Source organism: Myotis nattereri (assembly GCF_964212035.1).
Source record: "Myotis nattereri genome assembly, chromosome: 1".
Classification (NCBI taxonomy): Eukaryota; Metazoa; Chordata; class Mammalia; order Chiroptera; family Vespertilionidae; genus Myotis; species Myotis nattereri.
The window spans coordinates 2,433,096-2,446,664 of NC_138075.1; the positions used below are offsets into that span (position 1 = coordinate 2,433,096).

Genomic DNA, 13,569 nt, shown 5'->3' on the forward strand with positions numbered 1-13,569 from the left:
GGAGCTCTGGAAGGTGAGGAGGGGCTGGCTACGTGCAAAAGGAAGTTTCGAGAAACCACAAGGCTCTGGCTGTGCTGGTCCTCGCCCACCATATCTAATCTAGAGGTGGCCTAGCAGCTAACAACTGAGAGCACGGAGACACGGATGTATCTGACCTACAAACTGAGCTCAGAGCTTAAAAACACGGAACCAGATGCACAGACTTCCTGTCTGGAAAACTGACTCATCTCCAAAAGCAGGGGCGTGTTTATCACCAACATAAACACCTCTGGTGGCTGCTGTGGCCATTCTCAGATTTGATGTTCCAGATGAGAAGATTGCCACCCTGACAGCCAACCATCAGGCCTGAGTTCTTTCTTAGCTTCCCGCGGCTACACTGACACAGAAACCCCGTTTCCCATCTGTAGGAGTTGAATGAGTAGCTGTAGTTTGAATCTCCCAGTTACTGCCACAACAGCGAAGTCAGAAGAGCTCTAGGTCGGCTGCCACACCCCACGGCGGCCTCTGGTCATCCCTCCAACCTCCACTCGGTCCCTGCTCCGCAACCTCAATTCCTGTCCGGTCCCAGAACACACCCAGCTCTTCCTTTCCTTGAAAGTCTTGTCTCCTTTTCATCCTTCCGGTCTCAGGGAGATTCTCTGAAAGCCTCATCCCAGCCTGTCTCCCTTGTTTCACAGCGTTTTTTAGGTTGGGATGGTACATTTTGGTGGACCTATTTATTGGCACCTCACCATCCACAGGGAGCACAGCTGTCTCCTTTTACTCCCCCGCAGCTGAAACAGCTGGCACACACAAGAACCCATCTGCTAGAGAAATGTCTGCGAGAAAGTACTAACGCTCGGGAAGTACGGCAGGAGCCAGCCTCCTTGGCAGTCCGTGACCACACCGCTTGCTGCAGAGCTGTGAGGGGTCTGCTGGCCAGAGAGCAGGCTGCAAGAAGGCAATTGTTTTTTGAAATTTCTACTAGCAGTACAGCACTGAAACAAAATAATTAGAACCAAAGGGCAGAAAAAAGATGGACTATTCTAGGAGTTCAAGGGGGAGAAAGCGCGTGTGTTAGATGGCACCATGGAGGAAACGGAACTATACAGGGCCTAAAAAAGGTGCCCCCAGTAGAAAACGGGCTCTGTGTGCTCCATGGGTCTGAGTGGAGACACGGAGGTGTGACCAATGAGAACCAAGTGACCTTTCTTGCACAGAGTGTGCTTCCAAGTGTGGACACCAGGCCCCTGATCAATCATGAGGGTGCTGGTACCAACTGCAGGTTTCTGGGCCCCACCAGTCACCAGATCTGAACTGGTCCTTGAGAATCTTACTTTTCAGCAAGCACCCCAGGTCTGGTAGTTTTTTTGTTCTTTTTAAAATATATATTTTTAAATTAATTTCAGAGGGGGAGGAGAGAGGGAGGGAAGAAGAGGGAGGGAGGGAGGGAGAGAGAAACATCAATAATGAGAGGGAATCATTTATCGCCTGCCTACTGCACACCCCCACTGGAGATCGAGCCCACAACCCGGCATGCGACCTGACCAGGAACTGAACCTTGACCTCCTGGTTAGGTCAATACTCAACCACTGAGCCACACCGTTGGGCAGGTGTGGTAGTTTTTAAGTAGGTCCACAAATTCCTTGACAATCTTCCCCTCGGAAGGAAGAACTTAGTATCTCCCCCTTTGAGTATAGGGGGCACTTAGTGCTTTGCTTCGAGGGAACAGAGTAAGGCAGAAGCAATGGTGGGGGCTTAAGAGACTGACCGGGCCAATAAAAGGCACTGTGGCTCGGTGAGGACAGGAGTTCCCAGATGGACAGGCCCGGGTGGCAGGGAGACCTCACGCCCACAGCTGGGAAAGTGCAGTCTCCTGAGGGCAGCCAAGCGAGGCCTTTGGAAGCGATCACCAGCCCCGCACAAATCTGCGGAGGCCTGCACTGTGGCTCTAACCGAAGAGCACCTGAGTCAGACCCGCACAGCTGTCACTCCCTAACACATGACTCAGAAACTGCGCGGTAACAACGTTGCGTTTCAGTTGCTAAGCTTTGGAGTAATCTGCTAGAGAGCAGTAGGTGACTGCTACACTACAGACAGCACATGAGGGTTCCTGAGTTACAGCAGGCGTCACACAGAGACAAGCTGTGAAAACAGAGGAGAGATGTACAAGCTTAACTGTGCAGGCAGAAAGAGCCACCCAAGGTTCCCTAACAGGCAGTCTCTATCAGAGTCATGCTAACCTCTAGCAGGTAGAAATGAGTTAATACACTTACACCAAGTCAAGCACGAGGCTAACAGTTATCAAGTGCCGTGTCTGAAGCAGAGCCAGAAGCTTCACATCCATGATCACATCTAACAGAATCGCCCAGGGAGAAACCAAGATGGCGGCATAGGTAAACACCGGAGATTGCTGCCTCGCACAACCACTTCAAAAATACAACTAAAAGACGGAACGGACATCATCCAGAACCACAGGAAGGCTGGCTGAGTGGAAATTCTACAACTAGAAGGAAAGAGAAAAGCATACCGAGACTCAGAGGAGGTGCAGAGCGGAAGTAAAATACAGAGGTACAGAGGCGCATGCGGAGAGGGTTGGCGGCTGAGGGCACGGTTGTCTTTTTCAATCGAGACGGAGTCTCAAGCTCTGAGCTCCAGTTCCGGGCAAGTCTCTGGGGACCCACTCATACGGGAGAAATTAGACTGTCTGGCAATGGTTGGAACTCGAGGGCAGCTTTCTCTCAGAGGTGCTTGCAGCGATTGCTGGGACACTGAGAGGCAAGGCCTCTGAGGGCAGTACTGAGAGCAGCCATAACTGCTCGCTCTGCCCTGTTGATCCCCTGGGACCCCCACCCTGCCCAAGCCATGGAGGCTTTTGCATATGAAAGGCCTGGCCCTTTGCAATCTGATAATTACCTAACAATCTGCAGCTGGCCCAAGGACCCAGGGCAATTTGCATTGCATCACAGCTGGCTCCTGCTGGATAGCCTCAGGCAGAAGCTAGATGAGCACTTCCTTAGAGATCAAGGAGCCAGTGTGCCGGTGGTCAGAGTGGGACCATCCAGATTGCAGGTCCTCGGATCCATAAAGGACACACTCAGGGGGCAGACTCAGTGACCACCAAAGCCCCAATGAAGCAAGTGTTGCCCAGGAGGGGTGTCTCTAGCACCGAAGTTCTCCCACTGCAGACACAGCTGATTCTCACAGCCAATTGGCCTGGAGGTCAATCTCTCCCAGTGTTACCTACAACAATCAAGACTTAACTACAACAAGACTGTGCACAAAGCCCACAAGGGGGTGCACCAAGAGTGTCCTCCTCAGGTAATTGGGGAGGCTGAGCCACTGGGCCCTATAGGACACCTAGCACAGAAAGCCACTCTATCGACACAGCGAAGCATAAAAAAAATGCGGAAACAAAGAAACAGGACACAAATGACAGAAATGGAGGAAAGCAAACTACTGGATATAGAGTTCAAAACCACACTTTTAAGGTTTTTCAAGAATTTTCTAGAAACCGCCGATAAACTTAATGAGACCCTCAAGAAATCTAATGAGACCCTCGATGTTGTGATAAAGGACCAACTAGAAATTAAGCATACACTAACTGAAATAAAGAATATTATACAGACTCCCAACAGCAGACCAGAGGATCGCAAGAATCAAGTCAAAGATTTGAAATACAAAGATGCAAAAAACACCCAACCGGAAAAGCAAAATGAAAAAAGAATCCAAAAATATGAAGATAGTGTAAGGAGCCTCTGGGACAGCTTCAAGCGTACCAAGATCCCAATTATAGGGGTGCCAGAAGATGAGAGAGAGCAAGATATTGAAAACCTATTTGAAGAAATAATGACAGAAAACTTCCCTTACCTGGTGAAAGAAATAGACTTACAAGTCCAGGAAGCGCAGAGAACCCCAAACAAAAGGAATCCAAAGAGGACCACACCAAGACACATCATAATTAAAATGCCAAGAGCAAAAGACAAAGAGAGAATCTTAAAAGCAGCAAGAGAAAGAAAGGCAGTTACCTATAAGGGAGTACCCATACGACTGTCAGCTGATTTCTCAACAGAAACTTTGCAAGCCAGAAGGGAGTGGAAAGAAATATTCAAAGTGATGAATGCCAAGAACCTACAACCAAGATTACTTTACCCAGCAAAGCTATCATTCAGAATTGAAGGTCAGATAAAGAGCTTCACAGATAAGAAAAAGCTAAAGGAGTTCATCACCACCAAACCAGTATTATATGAAATGCTGAAAGGTACCCTTTAAGAAGAGGAAGAAGAAGAAAATGGTAAAGATACAAATTATGAACAACAAATACATATCTATCAACAAGTGAATCTGAAAATCAAGTGAATAAATAATCTGATGAACAGAATAAACTGGTGATTATAATAGAATCAGGGGCATGGAAAGGGAGTGGACTGGCTATTCTTGGGGGGGGGGGGAAAGGGGTGTGGGGGATGCAGGAAGAGATGGAACAAAAATCGTGCACCTATGGATGAGGACAGTGGGAGGGGGGGTGAGGGCGGAGGGTGGGGTGGGAACCGGGTGGAGGGGAGCTATGGCGGGAGTGGGGGGGGAGAGAGGAACAACTGTAATAATCTGAACAATAAAGATAAAAAACAGAAAGGAAAAAATAAACAACAGAAAAAAAAAAAGAAAGAATCTCCCCACCTGTCGGGTGACTGAGAAAGTGAAGAAACTGGTCCCAGGACTCCCCCCAGCTAGGAGGTGCCAGAGCCGGGACTCGGAGCTGTCTGACTCCAAAGTCCACATGCACCGCAGGATTCCACACAAATCCCTTCAAAATTTTCAAGTAACATAACTGATAGATTACAAGCTGCTGCTATAGAAAACCCCAGAGCAATAGATGGCTGGCAGAGAACTTTTTAAAGTCAACAATTTGCATATGTGATAATGCCAGAGATATCATATATTCAGATCAACTGTGAACCTGATGGCTAAAGATAGTTAAATTTGCACAGAAATAATTTATTAAAGAAAACTGGAACATTAGACATCCCCATCAGAGCTGTAAAAATAAGTTTTTAAAGTTTTGTTATAAAAGAACATTTAAGAGAAATTTATCTATTTCTGCTATCTTAATTCAACTTATTTTTATACATTTCATCTTACGCAGTTGCTGGTAGTAAAAAATAAAATGAATACACCTTGGCTGGTGTGGTTCACTTGGAGTGTCGTCCCATCCCCTAGAAGGTCTCAGGTTCGATTCCTGGTCAGGACACGCACCTAGGTGTCAGGTTCGATGCCCGGCCCCAGTTGGTCATGTGCGGAGGCAACCAGTCGATATTCTGCTCTCGCATCAATGTTTTTCTGTCACCCTCCTGACTTCCCCTCTCTCTAAGAATCAATGAACATGGACTTGGGTGAGTATTAAAAACAAAACAAAAACCCAGAAGTGTATAAAGCGAAAGAATTCTCTCTTCACTGAGCAATCAGCACCCTCCACACATCATCACATCCTCTTGTCCTCTAGGAACTGGTACACAGGAGCCAAACACACATCTCAGAAGGGAAAAACTCAGGACTCTGGTGATCAGAATACCAAGGACACCAAACTTACCACATCACATAATAAACAAGTGTGCCAATAGCCAGAACTTGGGATGTACAGGAAGTCCCTTTAGAAAAAGACAATTTTACGAAACAATATAAAAGTGAAATGAGCACATAACAGAGAGAGCTTGGGGGCACTGGGGAGTTCTCGACATCAAAGTGTGACCTACACATCCATGATGAGGTGCTGAGACCCCCTTCTGCACACGGAGGTCTGAGACAAAAGGGACGGGCAGGGAGGCGGATGACAATGTGTGTGAGAAATAATGGAAGGAGGAAATGACCCCCCTCTTCTTAGTAGGAAAGAGCTGCATTGTAAATCCAAGATGAGTGAGTACATATCTAGCAGCCTTGGGTGGAGAAGGAGACACGGTCAGGAAATATTCAGAGGGTAAGAGGAGGGGGGCTGTTGAAGCTGACACCCATGTTGGTGGATACGGATGCCACTGAGACAGGGAAGACACAATGGCTGACAAGGCAAGGCAGGCTGAGCTGGTTTCCGGACACCCCGTGAGGGGCAGTTAAGTGAGGATAGTGAGAGCACAGTTTGCATTTGGTGTTTAGGTCTGAAGCTCAGGACAGAAATCTGGATACAGATTTCCAAATTCTGGGCTAAGATTCCCAGTGTAAAGAGCACTGTGCTAGGAAGGAAATGCCACTCCTCACTGTGCAGAAGGGAGGCAGGCTGGCCCAGGGACACATATTTCAGAGAGAAGAGTCCACAATGGGAACTCAGAACATGCAGGGAGAGAATGAAGTCCAGACGCTGGAGTTGCAGACCAACCTGTGGGCTCAGAAATCGTTTATGTGATCCTAGGATCGAGGTCCTAGATCCTAGAGCACCTCTGGATGCTTCCTGAAGGAACAATGAATGAGGACACACCTGCCTTCCCTCGTCACTGAGCAGAAATTGTCCCTTTGTCTCACTAACCACGCTGAGCACAGCACCTCTGCTGAATGAAAGAACAAATCCAAGACCCTCTCAGGCAAAACCAAGGAAGAGGAGCTGGCAAAAGCCCAGGGTTCATGGAGAAGGAATTGTCAAGAAAATGTGCTAAGAAAAGAAAAAATGTGTCTTTACTTCTCTACACAGAGAAACATCTCTGGAAGGACCAATAGAAACTGATGCCACCGGTTGTCCCAAGGGCAGCGCGCTGGGTGCTGGGAGTCAAGGGGTAGATGAAGACTTCTTTCTATACTTTTTGTGCCCTTTGAACTACATAACTATATTACCCATCTCCCCCACCTCTGAATTTTAAGGAAATGGGTTGAGAAACAAAGAAAAGTGGGGTTTTGTTGATTTAGCTAAAAGAAATTCCTGAAAAACAAGCAGATAAAAATCACTGTGTTTTGATCACTTAGCGAGAAGAGTTTACTATTGCTTTGCATCATGTGAACCAAGGCTGTTTGTTGGTGGGTGAAAGGCAAGCCAATCTCCAGGGAATCAATCGGCTTAAAGTCAAGCAAATACGAGAACTGGCTCAGGAGGCAAAATTTAAGGCCGATTCAATCACTTTTAGAACCACCCTAACATTAAAATAAAGAACAAAATAAGAGAGTCAACAAATGATAGGGAAATATAATAATTACCAGCATCATTAAAGACCATTTGTTGAACACTAGCCCAAAGGGCCATTAGATATTTATAACATCATTCTCGGGCATACAAAATTATCAACTTAAACATTATGTTGCTCTGAAGAAAAGTTCCTAGATTTATTGAATTTCAAGTCCCGCCTACAGTTGCTTTGGCAGGCAGGGCCAAATCAAATGCTGCAGCCCAGGGGTCAGACATTCCCCACCCCTGGTGTAAATGTGCTGCCATGTACTGAACCACAATTTTACTGATGCCATTTGATTACTGCTAAAGTTTTGCTATTATCACATTACAGTGGTCACCCCTGAGGTACACATCCCTGCACATGTACTGGCAGGGTAGATAGATGCCTAGAAATCCAAAGGGGGCCAAAGGGCACACATGCTTGTAAGACCTTGCTAGTGCTATATTATTATCTAAAAATATAATTTACAGCATTGTCAAAATTATGAGATTTCCTGTTTCTCTACACTCTTGTCAACACTATGTGCTATCAGCTTTTGCAGATCTTTAGGATGGTATTGTTTAGGATGGTGAACATTTTTACTTGAATACTGACAATCTGTCCTATTAACTACCTAAGTGGATCTTCTGATTACTTTTACTATGTTATATGGTCCTCTTTCTTTTTTTGTGTTTTGTTTTAATCCTCATCCGAGGATATTTTTTCCCATTGATTTTTAGAGAGAGTGAAAGGGAGAGAGGAGGAGGGCAGAGAGAGAGAGAGAAAAAAAAACCCACCAGTGTGAGAGAGACACATAGATTGGTTGCCTCCTACATGAGCCTAATGGGGGGGTGGGGGGGAGATAGGGAGTGAACCTGCAATCCAGGTATGTGCCCTTGCCCTTGACCCAGAATCAAACCTGGGACCCTTCGGTCCTTAGGCTGACGCTCTAAAAACTAAGCAAAATTGACCAGGGTCTACTGTTTCTTATCAATTTACAATACTTTTATATAAACAGTTGATTGTTAAATGGGGGGGGGTAGAGGCACTGACCCCCACAGTCAAAAATCAACATGAAACTTTATTATTTTTTTAATATATTTTATTGATTTTTTTTACAGAGAGGAAGGGAGAGAGAGAGTTAGAAACATCGATGAGAGAGAAACATCGATAAGCTGCCTCCTGCACATCTCCTACTGGGGACATGCCCGCAACCCAGGTACATGCCCTTGACGAGAATCGAACCCAAGACCCTTCAGTCCGCAGGCCGACGCTCTATCCACTGAGCCAAACCGGTTTCGGCGAAACTTTTATTTTTATTTATTGCTTTTAGAGAGAGGAAGGGAAAGAGAGGAAGAGCGAGGAAAAAGGGAGGGTGGGACGGGAGAGAGGGAGAGAAGGAGGGAGGGAGGGGCAGAGGAAAAGAGAGAGATGGATTTTTTGTTAAGCTTATTTATGCATTCACTGGCTGATTATTTTCTTGTTAATCCTCATTTGAGGGTATTTTCCCACTGATTTTAAGAGAGTGGATGGGAGGGAGGGAAGGAGGGAAGCACTGATGTGAAAGGGGCACATCTACTGCTTGTCTCTCGAATGTGCCCCAAGCAGGATATCAAACCTGTAACCCAGGAACATGCCCTGGACTGGAAATCGAACCCGAAACGCTTCTGTGCATGGGCTGACCACTTAGCGACACTGGCCAGGACCACTGATTGATTCTTGTATGTGCCCTGACTGGGGATCGAACCTGCAACCTTGGTGTATCAGGACAATGCTCTAACCAAATGAGCCACCTGGCCAGGGCCTTGGAAATGCACATGTAACTTTTGACTCCCCAAAAACTTAGCTGTGGGAAGTTGATTCCAAGACCCCCGGCGGATACCCAAATCTACAGATGTTCAAGTGCCATATATAAAATAGCATAAGTCAGTGCATATAGCCGGCCCTTGGCATCAGTGGACTCCCAAACGTGGATGGAAAACAGTACAAGTGTTTGGGGGGGGATCACGTATAGGTGGACCTGCACAGTCCAAACCTGTGTTGTTCAGGAGTCAATTGCAGGAGGAAGTAAGACCTGTCTTCCATGGCATCAGTGTTGAGTACTTATCCAAAGTCACCAGGATCCCCTTTTCTTTGCTGACTTTGCAGGAGCAATCCTTTCAACTTCTCCCACTATTTTATCTACTAATGAATTCATGCTTCCCCTTCCTGTCCTCTTTGTGAGGTCTATCACACTTGGCTAAATACATATTGTTTTCTAATCTTTCTTTTTTAAAATCCTCGCCTGAGAATATTTTTTCCCATTGATTTTTTTAGAGAAAGTGGAAAGGAGGGAGGGAAGAAGGGAAGGAGGGGTGAGAAAGACACATGGATCGTTGCCTCCCTCACAAGCCCCAACTGCGGAGCTGGGAATCCTGCAACCCTGTGATCCTTTGGTGTGTGGACCCATGGACACTCTAACCATAAGAAACACAGGCCAGGGTTCTAATTTTTTTTTTAAAAAATATATTTTATTGATTTTTTACAGAGAGGAAGGGAGAGGGATAGAGAGTTAGAAACATCGATGAGAGAGAAACATCGACCAGCCGCCTCCTGCACACCTCCTACTGGGGATGTGCCCGCAACCGAGGTACGTGCCCTTGACCGGAATCGAACCTGGGACCTTTCAGTCCGCAGGCAGATGCTCTATCCACTGAGCCAAACCGGTTTGGCTAATTTTTTTTTTTTTTTTATTCCTCACCTGAGGATATGCTTCTATTAATTTTAGAGAAAGAAGGGAGAAAGAGAAACATCGACTGGTTGCCTCCCGTAAGCACCCGACTGGGGATCAAACCCACAACCTTTTCGGTGTACGGGATGACACTCCAACCAACTGAGCCACCCAGCCAGGGCGTTTTCTAATTTTTATTTATAAAAGTAGCACATATACACAGTTTTAAAAGGCAAATTACTGCCCTACGGGCGTGCCTCAGTGGTTAAGCATCAACCTATGAACCAGGAGATTACAGTTAGATTCCTGGTCAGGGCACATGCCTGGGTTAGGAGCTCGATTCCCAGGGTGGGGTGTGCAGGAGGCAGCCAATCAAGGAATCTCTCTCCCTCCCTTCCTCTCTGAAATCAATAAAAACATATTTTTTTAAAAATCCCTGATCTTTAAATAATAATAAAAACAGCCCTGGGCAGTTTGGCTCAGTGGATAGAGCGTTGGCCTGCAGACTAAAGGGTCCTGGGTTTGATTCTGGTCAAGGGCACATGCCCAAGTTGCGGATTAGGTCCCCAGTGGGGGGCGTGCAGCAGGCAGCCAATCAATGATTCTCTCTCATCATTGATTCTATCTCTCCCTCTCTGAAATAAATTAAAATATAATAATAATAATAATAATAATAATAAAATGGCAAACTAATGTAGTATCTCTCTCCACCCCCAATCCTTGTTCACAAGGGCAAACACTTTCAAAACTTATTTGCGACCCAGCCGATGTGGCTCGGTGGTTGAGCATCAACCCTAAACCAGGTCAGGGTTTGATTCCCGGTCAGGGCACATGCCCAGATTTCAGGCTTGATCCCCAGGGGGTGTGTGCAGGAGGCAGCCGATTGATGATTCTCATCATTGATGTTCCTACCTCTCTTCTTCTTCTTCTGAAATCAACAAAAACATATAAAAAATATTAAAACAAAAAATACCAAAAAACAGCAACACTGGAATTTGCTGCCTTACTTCTAAATAGCATGCTTATGGGGCTTCTGAATGATTCTTTAGCCCTAGTCCCATGTTATCTACTGACTTCTTCATATGAGCAATGAAGATTTGGCTCTTATATCCTGTCCTCCAACTCACATAACCATGCCTCCTTCCTCCTAATAAGTTATATTTGGCTAAATTACTACATTTACATCATATAAATATTATTTACAACCATGCTAGAAATATATTTCCACGTTTTAATTTTTAATGTTATTTTTTGTTTCTTTGGAGCTAACAACTGCCTCAGTTATTTTGTTCACTTAAGTTTGCTATGTACCTGTCAGTTTACTAATTCACCCTGAAACTTTGTGGCAGAAGTGTAAATCTCTCCAACAGTCAAGTAACCCTTTTCCCTTGCAGATATTCATACTCTGGAGGCCTTGGTCCTGTTCTCAAGACCCACTGTGCTGGACTTCCTGTTCTGGATCCCATGCTTTGCTCTTTCTTGGTCTCTCTTGCTGTGGTGAAATCTATACCACCAACAGCTCCTGAGCAAGGGCAAGTAAGTGGTTAATTTTAAGACCTTGCATACTCAGGATGTTTTGATTCTGTCTACATTTGATTCAGACAGTTTGGCTGGGTAAAGAATTCTAAAGTTAGAATTATTTTCTCTCAGGAAATACCCCCACCCACCTTTAATGAGATATAACTGACATATAATATTGTGTAAGTTTTAGGTTTACAATGTGATAAATTGATACACATATATATCATCAAACCTTTACCACAATAAAGTTAACACATCCTTCACCTTACAAATTATAATTTTGTTGTTATGGTTATGGTGAGAACATATGAATCTACTCTCATCGCAACCTTCAAGAATACAACACAGTAATATTAGCTACTGTCACCATGCTGCACATTAGGACACCAGAACTTATCCACCTTATAATTGTTTATACCTTTAACCACCATTTGCCCATTTCGCCCAACCCCCACCCCTGGCAACCACTGTTTCTGTGAGTTTGGTTTTTTAAGATTCCACATATAAAGAAGATATAGTACTTGTCTCTTTCTGACTTAACTTAGAATAATGTCCTTAAGTCCATCCATGTTGTGGCAAATAGCAGGATTTCCTCCTCTTTTTCTTTTTTTCTGGTTGAATAATATTCCTGTGTGTGTGTGTGTGTGTGAGAGAGAGATTTATGTTTCTAAGTTTAATCTATGTAGAAATCTGGCTCTTCAGTGACTTTCCGAAACTAGCACCACGCGCTCCTCTGCGGTCTCCCTCTCCCTCCCCTGGTGCACTACCTTTGCCTTTCCCTTTCCTGAGCTCCAAGGGCCTTTCTTTTGTAACTTGTTTCCTGAGCCTATGAAGCCCAACTGGCTCATTTTTACTACCTTTGTAACTTTCTAAATAAACTTTCTCTTATAATTTGAGAAAAAAATAGCCCAATGAATCACTGGTACAATTAAAAATAAATTCTAATATTCTCAATTCTCAATCTACTCTTAATATCAAGCTTCTTATTATTTCCTGCTAAAGAGAAAATAAGTCTGGCAATAAATTAAAAAGTTTCCCAGAAGGCAGGAGCAGCACCAAAGCTGGGTTTTCTTCCATTTCTATTACTGCTTTTGACAATGAAGAAATATACATCCATTATTTATTTATTTTTTCCTAGCTGGTTTGGCTCAGTGGATGGAGCATCGGCCTGCAGATTGAAGGGTCTCGGGTTCGATTCCAGTCAAGGGGACATGCTCGGGTTGTGGGCTCAATCCCCAGTGTGGGGCATGAAGGAGGCAGCCAATCAATGATTCTCTCTCATCATTGATGTTCCTATCTCTCTCTCCCTCTCCCTTCCTCTCTGAAATCAATAAAAATACATATTTAAAAAAAAAAGAAATATACATCCATTTTTAGTCTCAATACATCAAATATGTATAATCAATAAGGACTTGTCTTCAATTTCACTTACCACACTCTGTTTCTATCAGTGTACCAGATCCATCACACTGATCCCAATACAGATGCCAGATTGTCAATAATATTCAGGGCTAATAACCACTTTTCTTAATGGCCCGAATTGTTAGCCTGCTACAAGTCAACATGAAAAGAGGAAGGTATTAAGACAGGAAAAGATGAATAGACTTGTTCAATGAAAATGACTTATGCTTCACCTGATGGGGAAGGGGAAGGAAAGAAGTGAAGCTACTGGGTAAGGAGTCATTCCCAGGAGAGTCAGAGAGAGGAGGAAACAGTCATCAGTGGCAGCAGTCTAAGACTTAGGACACTGGGGGAGGTTAGCTTTAGGAAGGGAAGGGAAATGACTAACTTTGAGGGGAACCAAAGAAAGTCTAGGGGCCATTCTCACCTGGGCTGTGCATTGGGGATCCCTCAGACTCATCCTGGAGCCATCAAGCCAGGACCTCTGGGGATTTGGGGGGGTAGGGTGGGGATGGATTTTGAAGGAAACATTTTTTAAATATTATATGGTAAATTTATTTATTTTTAACGGGATTTACTCGGGTGATGTTAATAAAATTATATAAATTTCAAGTATACAATTCTATACTACATCCTCTGCCTACTGTATTATGTATTCACCACCCCAAGTTGTTTTTGATTTTTGAAATTCCACAATGATTCTAATGCACAGCTAGGCGGAAACGGCTGGTTTAAGGAGGCTGAAGCAAAGTGGCTGGTTTAAGGAGGCTGAAACAAAGTGCCCACATAAGCCAGCGGTGGTAGTAGCACAAGTAGTTCCATCGTGGGCCACAT

The 13,569-nt window shown here is 44.7% G+C and overlaps 1 protein-coding gene across 6 annotated transcripts in view; it reads right to left on the bottom strand.

Moving 5' to 3' along the window:
- MARK3 (microtubule affinity regulating kinase 3) overlaps positions 1-13,569 on the bottom strand; it is a 104,833-nt gene that overhangs the window by 46,416 nt on the left and 44,848 nt on the right. The gene's annotated exons all lie outside the window — the stretch shown is intronic.